The sequence below is a fragment of the Arvicanthis niloticus genome, chromosome 12, assembly GCF_011762505.2.
Source record: "Arvicanthis niloticus isolate mArvNil1 chromosome 12, mArvNil1.pat.X, whole genome shotgun sequence".
Classification (NCBI taxonomy): Eukaryota; Metazoa; Chordata; class Mammalia; order Rodentia; family Muridae; genus Arvicanthis; species Arvicanthis niloticus.
In genome coordinates, this window is record NC_047669.1 from 75,906,891 (window position 1) to 75,927,140 (window position 20,250).

The 20,250-nt window shown below is 45.5% G+C and overlaps 1 long non-coding RNA gene across 1 annotated transcript; it reads left to right on the plus strand.

The window, feature by feature from the left end:
- Positions 1 to 293: 293 nt before the first annotated feature.
- Positions 294 to 644, plus strand: LOC143444106 (uncharacterized). The gene is made up of 2 exons (XR_013113670.1): positions 294 to 438; positions 527 to 644. It is a non-coding gene; the product is annotated as an uncharacterized LOC143444106 (long non-coding RNA).
- Positions 645 to 20,250: the final 19,606 nt, after the last annotated feature.

Below are 20,250 nucleotides of genomic sequence, written 5' to 3' on the forward strand. Positions count from 1 at the left end.
GGGCCCCATCGCCCGAGTCCTCCCGGTTGGAGAGTCTGCCAACCGCAGGGGCGTGGTCCCGCGTTTTTCCGCGACTTGCCGGGCGCTGATTGGCGGAGGGCCGCGGCTACGCCCCAAGCCACGCCCACGGCGCCGGGCCAAGTTTTCGGAAAGCGCGGGGTGACCTCGCTCTGCGGCTGCTCGCGGCTCTGCGGCCGCGTGGGCTTCTGGGTATTCCCCAGGCGCTTGCTCTGGCCGCGGTCTCGCTATTTTGTGGGGCACCGCGGCGACTGCGCGAGCAGGAAGCCCGGATTCGGAACTGAAGCGGACATGCGTACCCCTGTCTCCAGCAGCCTGCCGCAGTGGACGCCGAGCCTTAGGGGCTATTGCGGTTAGCCGGCATGCTAGTTACTGAATTACAGTCTCTTAAATATGTAAACTGACTCTTCCAACAAGCAGGTCGAATGTTTTGTTACGTAAAATGTGAAGAAATGGTATTTGTTTGAATTCCTGGATTCTTATTTTCTTCAATGTGTATCACTTTTAGGAAAACGGATTTCTCTGTAAAGTGGTTTCGTGAATGACCCTAGGTGTTTGGGGACCGAGAACTATGTACAACGGCTACAATTGCTTTTGACGGTGAAAATAAAATGTTTCTCAACGTGTTCAGGGCTCCATTTTCAGCTCCCGTCTCTACCCTTAGGACTTTACCGTGTGTCCTGAAGACTTCCTTGCAATTCTAAAATAAGTCATGTGGGACACAGCTTAGATATTTGGAAGACAAGTATATCCTGTTGTCCCAGATTCAACTACCGTTTTTAGTTGGTGGAAAAACAAACAAATTCAGTGGGGGCGGAGGTGTGTGTGTGAAGATTCTTGTTCCTCCAGGGCAGATGTGCCTGATTTCCTCTTTGAAAATTGCACACATGGTTAAGGAAGATTAGTTTACTGTGAAGAGCGCTCCTTCCAGGAGTTATCAATGTTTATTGAGTCATCCCGTACAAAGGCTTCCCTACAAGAATCAGAAGTCCGCTTTCCCCAAACACTACTCTCTTAAGGTCTTCTCATCCCGTAATCTCATGTTAAATAAGTTTGATTTTGTCACTTTCAGCTACTGAATATCAGACTGTCAAAGTGACAGTCTTGTGGCTCAAGTGGGACACTAGGTCTTTTGTGGGGGTAATAAAATGGAAGTTGTGGTTCTGGTGTGGAAATAAAGAAGAGGAAACCATGCAAGCATTTCAACAGATGACAGCTGCAGTCCTTGGAGTTGATCCCTGCTTTTCTGCACAACTGCAGTGTGACAACGATCATGGATAACAGAGGGGGAGACTGGAAGAGCCTCCTCCCCAGACAGTTGAATGGGAGATAGTTCCCAGCTTGTCTTGTTCTGTCAACTCTACTGCCAGCATCCAAGAAGTACACCTACTACAATGCTGTTCTCACAAGATGGTTAAAGACAACTTATCTGCTATGGGATTCTCTTGAGCTAGTGAAATAGCTCAGTGACTAAAGGTCCTTGCCACCACACCTGATGACAACCTGGGTTCCATCCCTGGTGAAGAGAACCAATTCCCACAAGTTGTCCTCTCTGACCTCCACATGTGCCCCCCCCCCCCGTTGTGTGTGTGTCTGTTCTTGTCTTGTGAACAGTCTACCGTGCCATCCCTATTTGACACCCCCCCGTTGTGTGTGTGTGTCTGTTCTTGTCTTGTGAACAGTCTACCGTGCCATCCCTATTTGACCCCCCCCTGTTGTGTGTGTGTCTGTTCTTGTCTTGTGAACAGTCTACCGTGCCATCCCTATTTGACCCCCCCCCCCGTTGTGTGTGTGTCTGTTCTTGTCTTGTGAACAGTCTACCGTGCCGTCCCTATTTGACCCCCCCCCCGGTTGTGTGTTGTGTGTGTGTCTGTTCTTGTCTTGTGAACAGTCTACCGTGCCATCCCTATTTGACACCCCCCCCCCCGTTGTGTGTGTGTCTGTTCTTGTCTTGTGAACAGTCTACCGTGCCGTCCCTATTTGACCCCCCCCCCCCCGGTTGTGTGTTGTGTGTGTGTCTGTTCTTGTCTTGTGAACAGTCTACCGTGCCATCCCTATTTGACCCCCCCCCCCGGTTGTGTGTGTGTCTGTTCTTGTCTTGTGAACAGTCTACCGTGCCATCCCTATTTGAACCCCCCCGTTGTGTGTGTGTCTGTTCTTGTCTTGTGAACAGTCTACCGTGCCGTCCCTATTTGATCGTCTTTCCTCTCATAAAACACAAGAATGAACCAGCATAGTGATGAAACAGACTCTCCTGCCTATGGGCACTACTGATGCCTATGGAAGATCATCCTCCCATACTGTATCACTTCCCACCACTAGACCACAAAGCCCCAGCCTCCTGTGTTCCTTGCTAGGCCTTGGAGAGGGAGAATTCAGAAAAATTGGTGGAAGCAGAACTAGATGTGTATCTTTTTATTAAGTGCTTAGAAATAATTCCTCAAGTAGGCATCTTTCTTGGAATATGATGTGTATATTAGTCTTGTCTAAAGTTTTTATGTCATGGATGTTTTGCCCACATGTATAACTGTACCACCTGTGTGTGTGGTGCTCATGGAGGCCATAAGAGGGCATCAAATCTGGAACTAAAGTTACAGACAGTTCTGAGCCACTGTGGGGGTGCTGTGAATCAAACTGGGGTCCTCTACAAAAGCAGATAGTGCTTGTAAACGCTGACCCATCTCTCAAGGCCTTAGTCCCTTTTGTCAATGTTATGATGAAATACATGACAAAAAGCAACTCAGGGTAGGAAAGGTTTACTGTGCCTCAGAGTTTGGGGTACAGTCCATCACAGTATGGAAGTCATGGCAGCCAGAACTTGAGGAAGATGAATGCTGGTCCTTGGCCAGCTGTTCTTTATGCATCCCAGAACTCCAGACGGTGTATTGTGCCACCAACACTTTGGGAGAATCTTCTCGGTTAGGCTAAAAACTTCCACACAGACTTGCATAGAGATTCATCTCCAAGATAATTCTGGAATCCAGTCAAGTTTACAATATTAACCATTACAGTACTATCCAGTCACTAGCTTGCAGGTGATTCTGGGACAACAGCAACAGTCTCACTGGGCCTTTTTAACTGGGATCTCTCTCTTGGTCCCCCTAAGGACTGAAGGACTGGCTTCCTGAACTGCTGGTAATAGTCTCAGCAGCTCTCTGATACATCACTCTTCAAAACTTGCCTTTGACTGAACTCAGTTTTCCCTAAGGCCATGCCAGCTTTTCAAAAGCAACCTATGTCTGAGGACTAATGAACTTAGGAGATGCAGACCATTCCTTTTTCTCCAATTCAGGACAGCTGTGAAGGACTAGTCAGGTCCAAAGCTACCATCAAGTGTGGCATAACAACTTATTCAGTAGTTTAAAGTATTGTAATCTATGTGGGCCAGGTACACGTGAGTGACTGGCACAAGGTCTAGGAATTTGGGCCAAGATGTTAGACAGGGCTACAAATGTATGATATGAGAACATTACAGTTTTCGAAGGGGCTTGAAAGGAATAACCTCTGCACTTACCAGTATATGCCTTTCCAGATGGGGTGTTCAAGGCACCATCTTGGAAGATGAAGCCTAAGTCTCACCAGACACCAAGCCTGGCAGCACCTAGACCGCAGACATCTCACTCTTCAGAACTGAGAGAAACTGTACCTGCCTAAGCAGATTGAGAACATTGCACAGTACATCATTTAAAAAAAAAAAAAAAAAAAAAGTCAAATTCAGCCAACTCTGGATGTTGCAGATACTTTAACAAGAATTTTAGCCAGCTAGCCATCAAGACTACATTCTCAAATATATTAGGGCAAGGAACAAATATGTATACAAAACTACAGATTACCAAGTGTGAGCAACTCTATTCAGAAACTCATGCCCGTTGGGCAGTGGTGGCGCACACCTTTAATCCCAGCACTTGGGAGGCAGAGGCAGCGGATTTCTGAGTTTGAGGCCAGTCTGGTCTACAGAGTGAGTTCCAGGACAGCCAGAACTACACAGAGAAACCCTGTCTTGAAACCCCCGCCCCCCCCAAAAAAAAAGAAAGAAAGAAAAAAACAAAAAAAAGAAATGCATGCCCATCCCAGTGTATACAATACAGTCTTTTTCTTAAGCCTCTGTCTTTAATGCCCAATCTGAAATCTATATTAAAAAGTATTTCTTAAATATGTGGTATTTTATTCTTTGAGAATTTCATATATACAATGTATTTTGATCATATTCACCCCACAGTTCTTTGCCTAACTCTTCCCAGGTCCACCCTCATCTCCCTTCACCCTCTCCACTTTTTGTACATACATACACACACACATACACACACACACACACACACATATATATATAACATATAATATATACATATATAATATATATATGTATATATATATATATACACATAAATGTGTAAACATATATATTCATATTCTCCTAGCAAGTCCAACATGTGCTGCCTATGTACCATTCATGGATGTGGACCACTGTACATGGTTGACCTACCATGGACTATTAAAGGAAACTGACTCTTCCTCTCAGAAGCCATCAACTGTCAATAGCTTGTCAGCCAGGGGTTCAGTTGCTGCCCCATGCTGGAATGTTGGCTAGCTTAGTCTTGTACAGCAACCACAGCTGCTGTGAGTTCATGGGTGCCATGGTCCTGCATTTCTAGAAGAGACTTTCACTCTGGTCCTCCTGATCTCTGGATCTTAAAATCTTTCTGCCCCCTCTCCTCTCCTGCTATTATCCTTAGCCTTAGGGGAAGGGGTGTGATAGAGACGCCCCATTTGTGACTGAGCAACTCTCAAAAGTATTTCTTTTCTTTTTTTTTCTTTTTTTTTTTTTTTTTTTGAGACAGGGTTTCTCTGTGTAGCCCTGGTTGTCCTGGAACTCACTCTGTAGACCAGGCTAGCCTTGAACTCAGAAATCCACCTGCCTCTGCCTCCCAAGTGCTGGGATTAAAGGCCACCACTGCCCGGCCCATCAAAAGTATTTCTTCTCCCCAATTCTGCTTTGTTAACAGATAATCGTGACTGGGTGAAGGCCTTAGATGGCAGCGTACTCTGCTTACGGAACATGAGGAACTGAGTTCAGTCCCAGAGCTGCATGGAAAAGCAGGGATAGCTGTGCTCATTCTTAACCCCAGTGCTGGGAAGCAGAAACAGGAAAATCCCAGAGGCTCATGGGCCGGCTAGCCTAGATCACCTGGTAAGCTCCAGGTCGGTGAGAAATCCATCTCACAGTAAAGTGGCCGTGGTGGACGGCACGTGCCCTCCAGCAGCGGTATTTGGACAACACACACGCAGACAAAAGTGTCGATCTTGTTGGGAGTGGAGTGGGGAGGCTTCCGTGTACACTTGAACTCTCCCACAGCAGGCAGGACAGACGTACCCAGTCAGGTGAGATAAACCAAAAGTACCCTTAGTTCTCATCATTCCTTGTACATTCTTCCCAAGTCTCGGCAGATTTTGCCTTAGATCACGGGCTGTATAATAAACAAGATTTCCCTCCAAATACTAAAAATGTCAGGTCTAAAGGAAGGAATATGGAAAAATAAGAGAGACAGAGGAGGTCCTGGGGTCACATCTGACATCCCCTTCGGAGTTAGTGACCCACTTGGAATGGGATAGGGCTACAGAAATCATGACTAGATCCCTGAAAGACTGAGGCAGGAAAGGACTTGAGACTGATAGAGTGAGCTAGAGGGAGCTGTGGACTAAGCTAGGACCAGAGCAAACCATTCTGGCAGCTTGTTGAGTCCCATGCACTACTCAGCCCTCAAAATGGTCAGATACACAGCAAGCATGGCGCTTGGTGTCAGAAGAAGAGATGGGACGTGAAGAGGGTCTTGAAAAACACCCTATCAGTTGAGTTGCAGCTGGTTACAAGATTGATTTTCCCTTAGCAGAAATGGCTACTGGGAAGCCAAACTGGCTTAATTTAAAGAGAAATAACTGGTTTTTTGCGGGGGTGGGGGGGGCAGGAGGTTGTTGTTGGTTTGGTTTGGTTTGGTTTTTGGTCATTTCTGTGTTGTGCTTATAAATTTTACAATAGCTACATATATAAAAATCAATAGGCCTTTCCTAGTTACAGCAATAACCAGTCAGGAAATGAAATGAAGATAAGGAGTGAGTTCCCAGTAGCAATAAAAAACATAAAATATTTGCAGTAATTGGAATGTCATATGTGCTAGAGCCATATGAATAAGGGTCACAGTGCCGAGTTAAGCTGATCGCATGGAGAGATACAGTGTTTCTGAATATCGAGTCTAAGCATTTAAAAATGTCCATTTATGTTAAGTTTAGTTCTAGTTAATTCCTCTGAACACTACAATACAATCTGAATGAGAAAATTCAATATATTCTTAAAACTTATGCTACAAAAATGTTTTTTAAATGATATTTTTTTTTAATTGATAAGCTGAGCATAGCTGCAAGCTTCTAATCCTGATACTTGGAAATCCAGGTCAGGAAGGACGACTGTGAATCTGAGGACAGCCTTGACTACATAGCAAGATCCCATCTCAAGATAAAGAAAGATGATTAATAGAATTCTAATAATTAGAGCCAGATATGGTGGTGCATGCATTCATCCCAGCACTCAGGAGACAGAAGCAGGCAGATCTCTGTGAGTTTGAAACCAGCCAGGTCTACAGAGTAAGTTCCAGGGCAGCCAGGTCTATGTAGAGAGATCCTGTCTCAAACAAAGTTGTATTATTCTAGAATAAGATTAACAGATCAGAATGGAATGTTCAAGACGGAGACCAGTGTACAGAATGCTTTCTCTTATGTTATAGTATATGCTTAAGTTGGGAACAAGATTTTCCCCCACAAGACCCAGTTTTTAACTCAAGTTGAAGCTCATCATTACTTCCCCCACCCTCCTGCCTCTGCTGTCCAAGTGCTGGGATTACAGGGTCACAGAGAACAATGACTATGTGCTCAGTAAATAGCATCACAGAAGAAGATTAATTTAGATTCTGTTACCACACCATAGGATCGGAGGAAGAAAGAGGGAGGGAGAGAAATCGGTTGAAGTGGATGGAGACAGAGGGGGAGGGGAAGGTGGGAAGGGAGAAAGAGAGAGAGAAAGAGAGAGAGAGAGCATAGAATGAACGAATCCAGGGAAGAGCTTCTGCCTTCCGAGTTGTACCCCAAGTGTTCAACTATTCAGCAATGGATTGGCTCGTCTATGAACAATCATCCTTATAGGCCACACCTCTGTATAGTGCTACCGGCCAGGAGCTAAGTCTTCAACACTTAATATGGAAACCTAAACCACGATACAGAAGGACTGAAGGACAGGTGCTGCCAGGCCTGGTGATGTGCGTTTGATCCTGAGGTCCCACGTGGGAGAAGAAAAGAATCAGCACACAGATGACTTGTACAGGGAACAGCTGGCTCCAACTTCTTCCGCTTCTGCTAAGAAAGACCAGTGAAGCAAAGGCTCACAAAACACGTTCAGCTCCCCAGACCAGCACATAAAATTGCAGCTTCCCAAGGTTTATCAGCAATATGCAAATCACCCAAGCAACAGTGTTGAGGTCACATCCCTTCTTGCTGATTGTTAATTTCTTGGACTGAGAATTTCTCACGTGTGTGCTTGGATGTGCTTGGGGGCATGTGGTATTGAAGTTTCTTTCTAATGAGCCGAACATATAAATCATATAAATTGCCTTATACTTGGCCTCGTGTCCTTTTCAAAAGAGGCACTTAATAAACACATGCCTAAATTCCTGGGCTGTCAAAATATTAGTTAATCACATTGTTAAAAATTAAAAAAAGAAACAAACTGCAGGCTCCACTGAACTGAATTCTCAAGAGACTAGATGCTCTTTCCTCTTTGGGTCAGTCAGCTGTGTGGCCAGAAATGGAGGCTGCAGCCACTCTGCACATACTTTGGAGTGTTGACTGCATCAGGGTGTGGAGGACGCCTTTGAGGCAGAAGAAGCTCTTGCTAAGCACTGGACAAATGAAGACAGTGGAACCAAAGACCTCACGTTCTGAAAGCCTGCACACACACACACACACACACACACACACACACACACACAGTCAAAAGTGCACCAGGATCAGGAGCTGCTACAGCTCAGTAATGAAGGTAAAACAGGAGCCCCACAGCCTGCCCCACCCCCACGCCCCACCCTGGTCTGTTTCTCTGGTCATGCCAGGTGCTTGTCCTACCTGAGCCCTTCCTTAGCCCTTGACAGTTGTATCTGTAGCTGCTCACTGTACCTGAGACTGATAGTCTTAAAATACACTTTAAGCTCACGGTGAGTATATGGCATTAGCATGTTGCAGAATAAAACTGGATTTAACAATTGTTTTCCGAAAAAGAGATGCAATGATTTCCCACTGAGAATAGACATCATTCATCGACCTCTTGTGCTGGGCAGTTTGAGACTGGCCTGAGCAGGGAGACTGAAAAAGAAGAGAAGGGAGGAGAGGAAGAGAGAAAGGGTCAGCAAGATGGCACAGCCTCTAAAGTTTGGTTTGTCCCCACCCACATGGTGGAAGCCAAGGGCTGACCTGTATGAATTGTCCTCCGACCTCCACATGTGCACTGTTGCATAACCACACCCCACCATACACACCATGCATTTAGAATAATAATCGAAGAACAGAATAAAATTATGAAAAAGTAAATGGGAGCTGAGTGCTGAACCAAACAGCTACCTGAGAAATACCCTTCCTCACCAGCCAGCCCCGTGCAGTCAAGCCTGCCCATCTGACAACGTCCAGCCCACCCAGGCTTGGAGTTCCTGGGTACTGTTCTGTCTGCGCAACATGGGAGCACTAGGCTTTACTTCAGAGAATGCAGAGGTAGGTCAAGGAAGGTCCCATGAGTCCGAATACTTCTCAGCCCTGGAAAGGAAAGATGGCAGGGTCTGCGCAGATGCTCAGGGGACCCTTGCTCAGGTGAGAGGAGTCAGTTACAGAGACCCACATTGTGACATTTGGATTTAGGACAACACTGTTGGAAGCCAACAGAACTTTTGGAGATGGGGAATTCTAATCTCTCTGCTTTGATGGCTCGACATTAAGATCACTGAGGTCATGTATGACCTGCAAGGGCTCTGAAACCAGCCCCTCCCCCTCTTTCATATCATTGCCAGTGATACGCCAAGCACCTGGCTGTTGCCTCCTTGTAGGCAAATGGCACACAGAAAGTCATCTGTGGTCTGGGGTCTCTGCAACTATGAACCGACCTTTCTATTTATAAGTTAATTATTTTAGGCATTTGGTCACTGCAGCAGAAAGATGGGTATTACACCCATAATAGAGTGAAGAATTCTGTTCATATGAATACCTAGAAAAGGTAAAACCATGAGGTACATCAGTGCTTGATGGAAGCAGGGGTAACTTCAAAAGAACAAGGGGAACCTTTTAGATGTCAGAAAAGAGAAGTCCAATGGCTCCTGAGTGTGTCAGTTTACTAAACCCCACCAAGTCGTACCCTATGATTGGTGACATTTGGGGTATGAAAATTATACCTCAGCAAAACTGGATTTTTTTTTTTTAATTAAAAGATTCTTTCAAGGCCAACCTGTAACTGCTCAACTGTGACATTCACAGAAGCCATCATACCTTCCAAGGGTGGAAGATGACACTATTATGTCAAACCAGACTTGGAGATCTTAAAAAAACTAGAATATGCAATTTCTAGACATACTCTTTCTGTTAGCTCATAACACCAATGCTGGGCCAAGAATATTGTGTTAAATTTAGGAAAACAAGCAGAGTGCTCCCCTCATTTGGGGTGAGTGCCTGGGAGTCAGCGAGAGCTCTGGGAGCTTTTCTTGACAGGGCAGCTGTTTAGGGCAGCTCCTGGCATGAGGAAAGGTATTTAGGGTGTAGGCTTAAATGCCTTCCCTAACAACTGTGGCATCGCTGAATGTACACCAGTGTCGCCGCAGAAATGCAGGCACATTAGAAGAGGAAAATTCATCTTCAGAGGCAAAAGAGTGAATGGGACACTCTGGAACTAACATTTCTGCCCAGAGCAATTGATTGTCAAACTTGGATAAGCATCAGATTCTCCTGATTTTTTAGAAAGATCTCTAGGCTGGGTCCACAGAGCTGTGGCACTGAATTTCTGGAAACGAGAGAGTCTGAAACTGTATCGAGACCTGGCAGGCAGGAAGGGGGTTAAATCGACACCCCCTACCCCAAGGGTCCAGATACAAAGAGGAAGGTAGTTTATGGGGTTCTGCCTTTTCAGTCTTGGGGAGAAGTTGGACTTGCTCCATAGCCTGATTTCCTTGCACAATTCACATGGCCCTTCCTCCCAACTAACCCACCCACACCTTACTTTTAGGCAGAGTCCCACCAGGGGTGACTCGTGACAGTTTCTGAGGTATTCCTATTGCAGGACCTCCACAGGACAAGGCTGTGCTATACATGCTGAACTTTTGCTTGTTGGCTGTAGGGTGGTTCTCACTTCAGGGCTGTAAAGGAATCTAGAGGGCTCCCTGGCTCAAAGCCCGTCTGAGGTGGGGGAAGGACGTGATTCAGCTGAGTTCAATAACCCAACCCAGTACAGAACCCTGGTTGTACGGGACCACTCTGCCAAATGTTGGAACCCGCACTGCCAAAAGCTTGAGGGCCAAAATTGTTAGAGCCCGCACTGCTGCTCCGGTCCGAGGGTCAGGGTTCAGCAAGAGAGAGAGTGAGGGCGGACACGAAGAATGGAGACCAGACAGAGTGTGATTCAGTCCCATTTATTCTCAAGTCTCTCTTCTTCTCTCCTTCCGAGTCCCTTGTTCCTAGTCCAAGTCCCAAGTCTCAAGTTCCTAGTCCCTAGTGCCTCCAAGTTCCAAGTTTCCAGTCCCCTTCTTCTGTCTGCCTCTCGCCTTTTATAAGTCTGACTTCTCAAGTCACGCCTTTAAGTCACGCCTTTAAGTCTTGTCTTTAAGTCACACCTTTAAGTCACACACACCCAAGGGAAAAGCCTGGGTATATAAAACAAGATGTTATCAGAGTGTGCTCAGCTGTTGTAGGCTGTTGAAAACAAGTCTCTTGTCAGGGTATATGGCTCAAGATGGCTGCAAGGATGATAGCCGCCTTCTGTCGGCTCCCCACACCTGGTTTTTTTAAGATTGTCTGTTTTGATTTCACATGGGGAGCAGAAGGTTGTCCTTTCTGTAAGACCCTGCACCCAACTGTTCTCTGTTTTTGATTCTGTAGCCTAAAGGTGGCCAGCTTTCCCCAAGACCTCTACTGTGGTGTTTGGATGAGAAATATCCCCCAGGGGCGCCATGTTTGGACACCTGGTTCCCAAACCAGGTGCAGGTGACTACTCAGGAGAGCTGAGTGGGTCAAACATCCATCTCAAAAACCATGATTGGTTTGATGTAGTTTCTGGTGTTGGAGAAGGAACCTGGTGTTCCAGCCTCACGCCAGGCGAGAGCACTTCCACTGAGCCACATCTCCAGCCTCAGCTGTTGTTTTGGACTAAGCTCCTCCACTGGGCTCAAAAATTCCAGACTAAAAATAAAAATGAGGTCAGCCATGCTAAAGTTCACATCAGCAAACAGACCTTGGCCTTCCAAGAAATCAGCAGTGAGAGATGGCAGTCAAATGTCTGAATCAGGCCGATTTCAGTGTGAGCTGCGGTGAAATTCTCTCTCCTTCAACAGTGAGTAGTGACGTCAACCAGTTAGTTTTCTATCATTATGTATCCCTGGCACCACCTTCTGTGTGACTGTGAAGTGGTCGTTTTCTCCTCCTCCTCTCTCTGCTTTTACAGCAGACTCCCTTTATAAAGCCAGCTTCCTCTTGCCAGAACACACACTCTCTGGTATACTGTGCTACCCACACAATCACAAACCAATCAAGAACTCTTCCTCTCAGCACATTGAATCGTGCCCACTGAACTATAGCCCCACCCCACCAGGGAGGACCTTTAGACTGGGCGCTGGAGACATAGTCAGAGCCTGAGAGCACTTGATGCTGAGAGGATCAGGTTTTGGTTCTGGAACTCACATGGCAGCATATACCACCTGTAACTCCATCTCCTGGGGAACCAGACCTTCTCGGGTTCTAGACATGCACGTGATGTAAATGCCTACATGTAAGCAAATGTTCATACACATAATTTTTTAAATTTAAATTATTATCAAGCAGGTGATAGTATACACCTGTAATTCCAGCACTTGGGAAGCAGACGCAGAAAGAAAGAGCATAAGGTGAGAGGTACACAGTGAGTTTGAAGCCAGCTTGGGCTACAGAAGACCCTGTCTCAGAAATTAAAATTAAAATAACTAGGGGTTAGCAAGGCGATTCAGCCCTAGGTAAAGGTGCTTTCTGCTAAGCCTGATGACCTGAGTTCAGTTCTCAGGGCTCACATGGTACAAGGAGAACTGACTTCTGCAAGATGTCCTCTGTGTGTGGATACACGCGCACGCGCACACATACACACATACACATACACACACACACAAGCTGGCATGTGATATACACTGTTAATACCAGCACTCAGGAGGCAGAGGCAAGAAGATCTCTGTGAGTTCAAGTCCAGTCTGGTCTACATAGTGAGTTCTAGGCTAGCCAGGATCCATTGTGAGATGAGAGAGAGAGATAGACAGAGAGAGAGAGAGAGAGAGAATGAGGAGGAGGAGGAGGTTCCCTATGGCTGAACCACCTTGCTAACCCCTAGTAATTTTACTTTTAATTTCTGAGATGGTCAAAGGAAGGAAAGAAGGAAGGAAGGAAGGAAGGACGGAAGGAAGGAAGGAAGGAAAAAAGAAAGAGAGAGAGAGAGAGAGACTCAGTAAACAACTTTAAAGTATCAGGCAGTTCCAACAATAAAAAAATTTAAAAAGTAAAGAACTCTTGCTTAAGGTAAAATAAGAACAAGAAACAGCATGGAACAGAGGTGAGAACAGTACACCAAAGCCGTGTTCCCAGAACTCTAATACAATGTTTTAAATTACGTTTTTAATTGAAATAAACTTGCATCATTTCCCCTGCCTTTGCCTCCTCCAGCCCTTCCCCCTCCCATGTCCTACCAGTCTCAAATTAATATCAAATTATCATTACAATTACATGTATGCATATATATATATATATACAAATACACATAAATACAACTTGAGGAGCTCCCCCCAAAATCACTTAGAAAACAAACTAAAAAGCTGTTGTATTTTGCTTCTTGATAGCAATGTAGGACTCTAAATGAATTGCTGAGCAGAGGGAGACCCCAGGCTCTTTAGGCTTCTCCAGAGGCCTGGCCAGGCTCCCAACTCAATTCCATGAAACACTAGATGAAGAATACAGGGTCTGGTATTACTGAATAAAAAATAAGGGTCTTTTATTGTTGTTGCCCCAAGTCTGCCCTGCAATCAGGGTCCTCAGGAACACAGGTAGGTATCATTTCTCTCTGCTTTGCTTCTGGAGACAGTAGAACACGTTGTCTTTCCTAGGGTACTGAATGAAGCCTTACCTCAAAAAAGATTTGGTTTTAAATTGGCAACTAGATTTGGTGAAAGTCTAAAGTTTATTACAAAAATGTAAAGATCAAATTATAAAAATGCTCTATATTGCAATATTTGTCTTTTGTAATGACACGCTGAAACATTTATACCTGAAATGATTTCGAGCCAGGATTTGTTTCTAAACACCACCAGAAAGTAGGAAGCCAGGGTTGACTACGAGCAGCAGCAAAGGATTGACTGTGGCTAAGGAGGTTCCTATACCAGCCTACCTAATGCTGTGTGTGCTCATAGTGCCCTGGTAATGTTAACTGTCAACCTGATACATTGTAGAACCAGCAGGAGTCCACCCCGCACGCCTAGGAGGGGTTATCTTGATCACACCTAAGAAGGCAAGAAGACCTGCCCACTGTGGGGGGGGGGGGGTGCCATTCCTTGGCAGAGATCTGAAAGTGGAGAAAGAAAGCCAAGTAGATGCTTGGCTCTTGTGCTCTCTGTGAACAGCTGCTTTTACTCCTGCTGCCTTCACTTCCCCACCACAGTGGACTGCTCCCTCTAACTATAGCCAGAATTAACCCTTTCTCCCCTAAGATACGTTTGTCAGAGTATTGTCGCACAGCAATAGAAAAAGAAACTAAGACACTTGTACATAATCACAAGTTTTTTGTTTCTTTGTTGCTTTGTTTTGTTTTTCTGAGACAGGGTTTCTCTGTGTAGTTGCAGCTGTCCTGGAACTTACTCTGTACAGGAGGCTGTCTTCAAACTCAGAGAGGTCCTCAAAATTACCTGCTCTGCCTCCTGAGTGCTGGAATAGTCACAAGTTTTAAAATACTGACTTGGGGGGTTGGGGTGGGGTTTCCTCTGGAATAACAGAAAATGCCGGCATTCTGAAGTAAAATTCTTTGGTTTGAGACTGAGAAGTGAAGTTCCAAATGTAGTTGTCAAGTTGAGGCTTGGTCTTGTGCTGCATGGGAATCAAAACAGAATGTGTCCCCTTCCCCTGTATGACACTGCTGTGTTGCGGCCCGAGCTGCCCCACGCTTGGGGGCCAAAAACGTTGGGGACCGTTCTGGCCCACGTTTGGGGGCCAAAATGTTGTGAACCACTCTATCAGTGTTGGAACTGGCACTGCCAAAAGCCTTGGGGGCTAAATTGTTAGAGCCCGCACTGTCCCAAGTTGCTCCGGTCCTCAGGTCGGGGTTCAGCAAGAGAGAGAGTGAGGACAAACTCGAGGAATGGAGACCAGACAGAGTGTGAATCAATCCCATGTATTCTTCAGTCTCTTTTCTCTCCAAGTCTCTAGTCTTGAGTTCCTAGCCCCTATTTCCTAGTCCCTAGTTAAAAGTTGTTTGGCAGATTTTAGCATAAAAGAAGCTGCCTCAAATAGACCACTTTTCTAATAGAGTCAGAAACTAAAGCGTCTTGAGAGTTCTCCAGCAGCTATAAAAAGCCTCACAGATCTATGCAGACCTTCCTATTTAGGAGTAAGTGGGAGGTAGGAGGTAGCAGATACTTACAGAGCACCCAAGTGCATCCAAATATGTGTAAGGTATGTATGTATTCATATGGTTAACAGTGAGTGTCTTTTCGAGGCAAAGATCTGGGAGGGAATGCTAACTTTTCTCTAGAGGTCACGATTTCCAGATGATTCCCCATATTCAACTTTTCTGTGGCCAAGGTCTACCCTTTGCATCAGGACCCAAAGGAGCCATCCTCCTCCCACAGCTCAAGAGCTAGAGGCTAACTCTGGGACCAGGCTTCCCTGCCACAGCTGTAGGTTCCCAGTGCCCATCCCTCTCCTTGCTGGTGTGTCTTTTCTCCTTGTAATGGTTAATCCGGTTGTCAGTTTGCCTGGATCTGGATCTGGAACCAACCAAAAAGCCATTACAGAGCCCCATGGTAGATTTTCCCAGTCAGACCGTTTGAAATGGGGGACACCCTGAATGTAGACGGCATCTCCTAGGATGATTTGCTTGCTCGCCTCTACTTCTTGGCAAGGTCAGCTCTCTGGTTGCTCGTCACTCCGAGGATACTGACCCAGCTTCCAGGGCAGACCGAGGGCTGGCCACTCTCTTGGAATCCTCCAGATCTTCAGCATCAAACCGAGACATCCAGCCTTACGGACTGAACAACTGCCAAATTCTCAGCCACTCCCATGTGACAAAGTCAGTGCTGGACACCCACACTCTATAACATAAGTCAGGGTACCAGATCCCTTTTAAACATGTATTTGTTCCATCAGTCTGTTTCTCTAGAGAACCCCGACTAGCCCTGACTCCATCAGCTCCACTTCACTTTACTGCGATGCACAAGTCTACATCCAGGCTTAGGGTCTTGTATGCGACCATGGTTTGACGGTCCACTTCAAGAGCTTACAAGGGCAAGGGCATGGAACATGGTGTTTTGAATGAGAAACAGCCCCACCCGCACACACTCATGTGTTTGAACACCTAGGCCCCAGTTGGTGGTGTTTGGGAAGGTTTAGGAGGTGTGGCCTTGTTAGAAGACAGATTTTACTGAAGATGTGCTTTGAGGTTGAATAGCTTCACCCAACTCACAGTTCATCCTCTATAAAAGTGGCTGTGGTTACAGTGTCTGTTCCCAGCAGTAAAAACCCTAACTAAGACAGTAGAATATGCAGGGTTTTGAGCATATACCAAGGAGGGGTACAGCTGGGTCATATGGTAGTAGTGTGTGTGTGTGTGTGTGTGTGTGTGTATGCGCGCGCATGTGGGTGTACATAGAGGCCAAAGCCAGCTTTGGCTGTCATTCCTCGGGGGGGGGGGGGAATGTCCACCATTTTTCTTTGTTTGAGACAAGGTCTCTTACTGACCTGTTTGTTTGTTTGTTTGTTTGTTTGTTTTTCTAGACAGGGTTTCTCTGTGTAGCCCTGGCTGTCCTGGAACTCACTCACCTCACTCACTCTGTAGACCAGGCTGGCCTCGAACTCAGAAATCCGCCTGCCTCTGCCTCCCAAGTGCTGGGATTAAAGGCGTGTGCCACCACCGCCCGGCATTCTTACTGACCTTTTAATCATGTAAATCGAGGATAATATTAAGACATCTTGCGTCATAACAATTATTTGGGATTTTTTGTTTATGCAGTGTGGAGGAATTGTATACACATATGCATGAAAGTCACGCGGAGATCCAACTCAGATGTAGCTCCTAAGGAGCTAGCTGTCTTGTATTTATTGAGAGTGAGTCTCTCACTAGGACCTGGAGTTCACCAACCAGGCCAGGCTGGCCAGGATTCCCAGGGATGTGCTTGTCTCTGCCTCCCAAAACTGGAATCACAAGCTCCAGCTTCAAAAATGTGGATTCTAGGGACCAAACTCACTTGGAAGCCCAATGCGTGGAGCGGGTGCTTAGTGACTGGGCTGCATCCCAGCCGGGTCTCACTTGCATTTTTCTCTTGTCTGTTATTTGTATGTCATTCCTTCCTCACCCTAATCAGTTCTTGAGAATTTCCCACGTTGTATTTGGATCATAGTCGCTCCCCTCCCCCAACTCCTCCCAGGTCCACTTCACTTCTCCACTCGCCCAATTTTGTCCCCATTTATTTTTAACCCCTTAAGTCCAATTTGTGCAGCCCACAAACTCTTGGGTGTACAGCTATCCACTAGATACTTACCAGGGGCCACACCCTTAAGGAAAATTAGCCCTCCCTCTCCCAATAGCTATCAGATGCCAACCGCTCTGAAGCTAGGGTGGGGCACGGTGCCCATCTCCTGCCTCCAGGCCGTGCTTTGGTCTGGCTTGAGCGAGCACAGGCTTTGTGCATACTTCCACATCTGCCGATGGCTCGTGTGCAGCTGCCCTGCTGTGTCTGGAGAACAATTTTCTTGCAATATTTTTACTTTTTAGACTTGTGTTATTTCTTTGATTTCCCTATTTAAAATTATTGGTATATAAACCTATTTTTTCATTTTCATTAAATAGACAGTTATTGTCTCTTTTCTCTACCTACCTTTGGGTATTTGGAAAATTATACATGACAGTTTTGTTCATCCGTTGTGCTAACATTTCCCTCACTGTAGAAGTCTCTACTTACCGGATTCTTCCTGTCTCCATCACTGAAGATCCATTAGATTCATTAGCTCCTGTAAGCCTCTGTTATTAGGTTCCTTGTGGTTTCTGGAAGGAGGTTTCCGGTTTTGTTTTGTTTTTTCCAGGAAGGATAAGTGGGGGTACACATTCTGATGCCTTTTTGGGTCCTTATTTTCTTGATTGCAAACTGGAGGCAGTGACAGGGATCCCACTGGGTTTCTGAAGATTTGGTATGATCGGACTTGAAGCTTTTAGCAGAATGACCTGTATTTCTGAAGCAGCCAGCATACTAGCTCTCATTACTGTTACCAGAAACATGGGCTATATTTTCTTTTTTCTTTTTTTCCTCTTCCCTTCTCCCTCTTGCTCCAGCCCCACTCGCTCCGGCCCATAGGTATTTATTTATTTATTATATGTAAGTACACTGTAGCTGTTTTCAGACACCCCATAAGAGGGCATCAGATCTCATTATGGATGGTTGTGAACCACCTTGTGGTTGCTGAGATTTGAACTCATGACCTCCAGAAGAGCAGTCAGTGCTCTTAACCACTGAGCCATCTCTCCAGCCCTATATTTTCATTATAAAGAAATATACATTCAAGTCAGTTGTGGTGGTGAATACCTTTAATGTCAGTTCTCAGGAGACAGAAGCAGGTGGATCTCTGTGAGTTTAAGACCACCCAGGTTTACAGTGCTAGTTCTAGGACAACCAGGGTTCAATAGAGAGACCCTGTCTCAAAACAAAACAAGACAGACAGACAGACAGACAGACAGACAGGAAAAGAAAAGAAAAGAAAAGAAAAGAAAAGAAAAGAAAAGAAAAGAAACACATAAAGAGTCACACCAGGAGGCAGAATGGTGGCATCAGAACTGCAGAGAAAGCTTTGATAAGCAGGAGAGCAGGAGACATGACCACTGTTTTCACCTTCATTCATGGGAAAAGGCCAAACAGTGGGACCCTGTGTGCTCTCATCCACTGTCCTGAGAGCCACGTGGGTGTTCAAAGTCATGCAGTCCATCTGTCCCGGTGAAGTCATTAGAGTTTATCAGCTGTTGTGTACGTTACCATGAGTCAGAGGTTCTGGGGCAAGCGTCTTTCCAGTTACAAGGACAGATAACTTAGTTCCAAGATAAATACACAGCACAGAACACTCAGGAAGCATATGCTAAGCCGAGCCTACAGCCTATACTCTATAAGGAGGAGGGAAGCATCTGCGCATTCTTCATACAGACCAAAATTTGCTCCATTGATACTTTGTTATTCATGAACTAAGGAGAGGGAACAAAGTGTTACACCTGACACCAGATTTCAGGGCTGGAATTTCATATTGTGATTCATGTAGCTATATTTAATATTTGCAGAGTCATATAGTAAACCCTGTCAGAGCCCAGGGAAGTCTTTCCCAGAGGCTGACCTCTCCTCAGTCTTGCCCTGCTTAGAGACCTTGTGGATAGTCTTGCTATGACATCATTCATCATGCCCTCCAAGCACTTCAGTGGTTATCTTTATACAGTAACCATGTGTTATCTGTCCTTCTATTGATAAGACACTGCCTGCCCTTGGCTTTGTGGAATGGAGGTCAGGAGTTGGCCTGAAATTTAAAAAAAAAAATATTATGTATTCTTACTTTTGGGGTGTGAGTGTTTGCCTGCACGTGTGTGTACACTTCATGAGTACTTGATGTCCTTGAAGGCCAGAAGAAGAAGTTCAACCCCCTGGAATTGGAATTAGAGGTGACTGTGAGCCACTCTGTGGGTGCTGGGAACCAAGTGTGGGTCCTCTGAAGGAGCAGCAAGTGTTCTTAACTGTTGAGTCAAGCCTTTTAGCCCTCAACTTAGGTGTCTTAGTCTGAGGGCATTGGGTAGTTGGCTGTTTTCAGCTAGTAGGACTCTAATCTGAGAGTGTGCAGGAGGAGAGAAGAAGTGGACTCTGGGGCTGTGCTGGAGGAAAGAGAGGAGGGAGGGAAGAAAAGGAAAATCCAATTTTTAAAAACTCATATTTGTGATCATTAAAGTAGGATATTGTATTTGAATCTTCCTGCAATATACTTACGAATATTGATGACACAGAACTTAAATCAAAAGACACAGCTTCATCAGTTTGTTCCTTAGAAGCTCTCATAGGAAAGAGATAAAGAATAACGCCGCCAATAAAGGAAGTGTGGTTAAAGATTAAATGGAAGCCGGGCAGTGGTGGGCACGCCTTTAACCCCAGCACTTGGGAGGCAGAGGCAGGTGGATTTCTGAGTTCGAGGCCAGCCTGGGCTACAGAGGGAGTTCCAGGACAGCCAGGACTACACAGAGAAACCCTGTCTCGGAAAAAAAACAAAAACAAAAACAAAAACAAACAAACAAAAAAGATTAAATGGAACAGAACACTCCTGATGGCTTCACACTCGGGCCAGAAGCATGGTGACCCAATGGTGACATGTGGGTGGACCCCGGGGAACAAAACAAAGCTCCACCCCTCCCCCCTTCCATTCATCTCCTAAATAGAAACCAAAAGAAAAAAAATTAAATTTCTCCCAGTCACACAGTGACGAACAGTAAAGAATTCTTCTAATGTTTTAAATAGAGGTTTGCTCAGAGATTTCCATACAAAACAAAACAAAAAAAGGAAATAAATCCTGATGCAGGAACTAAGAGACAAACAAAGAAAAATGTTTTCAGAGGTTTAGAGTAAGCCATTTGTTTAAATGCAAAAAACAAAACAAAAAGTATGCACATCAGGCTTTTATCAAGAGAATAAGGGGCTGAGCTACTGTGCGCAT